General features: G+C 38.7%; 1 pseudogene; it reads right to left on the minus strand.

Moving 5' to 3' along the window:
* Positions 1 to 978: 978 nt before the first annotated feature.
* On the minus strand, positions 979 to 2,011 carry LOC113906248 (annotated as a pseudogene).
* Between the last annotated feature and the right edge of the window lie 756 nt (positions 2,012 to 2,767).

The raw sequence follows: 2,767 nt of genomic DNA on the forward strand, positions 1-2,767 counted from the left end.
TGTGATTTAAGTAGATTGAATTAACTACTTTAAACTAAAGAAACATCCTGGGGAGACCATCTGATACATGAATTCTTTCAATTCCCCTTATTTCTAGTCTCTATCATGCAAATGCAGGCTTGTTTTTATACATAATATACACATAATCTTAAAAAATAGTGTTTAGCTTCTATAAGTTACAGGCTGGATAGTCTGCTGATATTACCTCCATGCTGTAACTGTATTTCTCTCCATGATATGATGTGAACTTGAGTTTCTTAATAGATTCACAGATTCAGGAGATTTACTTATACTAATCTGGTGCTATGGGAATATAATTACCCCATGGAACAGAGTTCTGTTTTATTATAAAACTGTGTCAACAGTGCTGCAGGCACATTTTTGTTTATTGGGTCACCTCTTTCTAAACTACAAACAGAGAACACCCTTTTGGTTAACATATTCTCTTCAGTAATTTAGAAGCATCAATTAGGTAACAAGTTTCTTTCACCCTTTGTCATATCTTATGAGATTTCTAGGCCCTCATTCTCTTCTTCCTGAACTAATTTCTGCTGGTAGTGAATGTCAAACAAGAAGCGTGAATTTCATAACAGTGTTTCATAGATTTTTTTGAACCTTTTTAGGAGATATTTAGTTCCAGCAACCCTTACGTCTCTCCAGTAAGATATAATTTTTAAAAACTCTCAAGTTCCAAAAAAATTAATAATTCACTCGCTACAATCAGAATATAAAACTGTGACCAACAGAAGGTACAATATAAACTTTTGTCATGTTAACAAAGTAGATGGTTTTACTACAAGCTGAGTCGCACTTTCACTTTTCACCTTCATGCATTGGAGAAGGAAATGGCAACCCACTCCAGTGTTCTTGCCTGGAGAATCCCAGGGACAGGGGAGCCTGGTGGGCTGCCGTCGATGGGGTCGCACAGAGTCGGACACGACTGAAGCGACTTAGCAGCAGCAGCAGCAGCTGACACTTCTATCGGTAGTAGCCTTAGGGAGGTTGTTGGTTTTAACCATAATGTCTATATTGATGGGCTAGTAACGTTCTGGTCTGTGCTGCAGGCAATTGTTACCCCAGGATCATTTATGCCACTGATTGGGTCAGTTGTTACTTGGGCACCCCTGTCTGCTATCCCTACCTCTAAACTGTCTATTACCTTGCAACCGATTACCTCTATTTTTCCGGTTCCTACCAGATCTGCTATTCCATTTCTCGATGATTGGAGGGGACTCAGGAGGGTGCTTCAGTTATTCTTGGTACTCTTTGTCATCTTGGTACTCTTTGTGAAAAAGTTGGCTTAAAACTCAACATTCAGATAACTAAGATCATGGCATCCGGTCCCATCACTTCATGGCAAATAGATGGGGAAACAGTGGAAACAGTGTCAGACTTATTTTTTGGGGCTCCAAAATCACTGCAGATGGTGATTGCAGCCATGAAATTAAAAGATGCTTGCTCCTTGGAAGTAAAGTGATGACCAACCTAGACAGCATATTAAAAAGCAGAGACATTACTTTGCCAGCAAAGGTCCGTATAGTCAAGGCTATGGTTTTTCCAGTGGTCAAAGTGGGACTATAAAGAAAGCTGAGTGCTGAAGAATTGATGCTTTTGAGCTGTGGTGTTGAAGAAGACTCTTGAGAGTCTCTTGGACTGCAAGGAGATCCAACCAGTCCATCCTAAAGGAAATCAGTCCTGAATATTCATTGGAAGGACTGATGTTGAAGGTGAAACTCCAATACTTTGGCCACTTGATGCAAAGAGCTGACTGGTTTGAAAAGACCCTGATGCTGGGAAAGATTGAAGGCAGAAGGAGATAGGGACAGAGGATGAGATGGTTGGATGGCATCACCGACTCAATGGACATGAGTTTGGGTAAACTCCAGGAGTTGGTTTTGGACAGGGAGGCCTGGCGTGCAAAGACTTGGACATGACTGAGTGACTGAACTGAATGGAATCTACTGGCAAACATCTCTTCAAAATCTGGAACAGCTTCAGAAGTGTCAGTCATTCTGAAATTCCCAGATATTTGAGGAAGCTGTTCTGTTTAATGTTTAGATTGTTAAGATTTCCGGTCCAGAGTGCCATCAGAGGGCCTCCCTTATATAGATTCTTAGACACATATTTCATGTTTGTACTTTATATATCAGAAATTAGTATTTTCTGATTGATAGCATATTAAAATTAACCAGCATTTTACGGGATAAAGATAAATCTCCTACTAGTTCTATCTCTCTGGAGATGCCTAACACAGAGAAAATACAAATTTGACTCACAAAACTCTGTATTACTTAGTTGTTGTTATGTTACTTGCTGCTTTATAAGAGTAAAACATTGGTATCTTGTTCCAAACATCATAGGCATATTTATTTCTTAAAGATTTGTATGTTACAGAAAGTCCATTACAATTCAGGATCCCATTCTGGTTTGAGTCCTTTTCCCATTTAATTGAGAAAGACATTTTAATTTAATTTTAATTTCATTTTAATGTCTGCTCCTAATTTAGAAATGTTTATTCTTGAAGATCTGTCTATTTCCCTGAGCCATACAACTCTAGTCTGGAGAGATTTGCTTTAACAGAAACACATTTTAATATTATGTAGATAATTTTCACTCAGAACTTCTAGGCAACCATCAGTTTTGGACAATCTCTTTGCCTTTTGTCAATTATTTGCTGGGCCATCACAAATTACGTTCCTCAAAGTCACAACAGCAAGTCAGCTAGGGCTTCCCTGATGGTCCAGTGGTTAAGAATCCACCTACTAAA

The sequence above is a fragment of the Bos indicus x Bos taurus genome, chromosome 16, assembly GCF_003369695.1.
Source record: "Bos indicus x Bos taurus breed Angus x Brahman F1 hybrid chromosome 16, Bos_hybrid_MaternalHap_v2.0, whole genome shotgun sequence".
Taxonomy (NCBI): domain Eukaryota; kingdom Metazoa; phylum Chordata; class Mammalia; order Artiodactyla; family Bovidae; genus Bos; species Bos indicus x Bos taurus.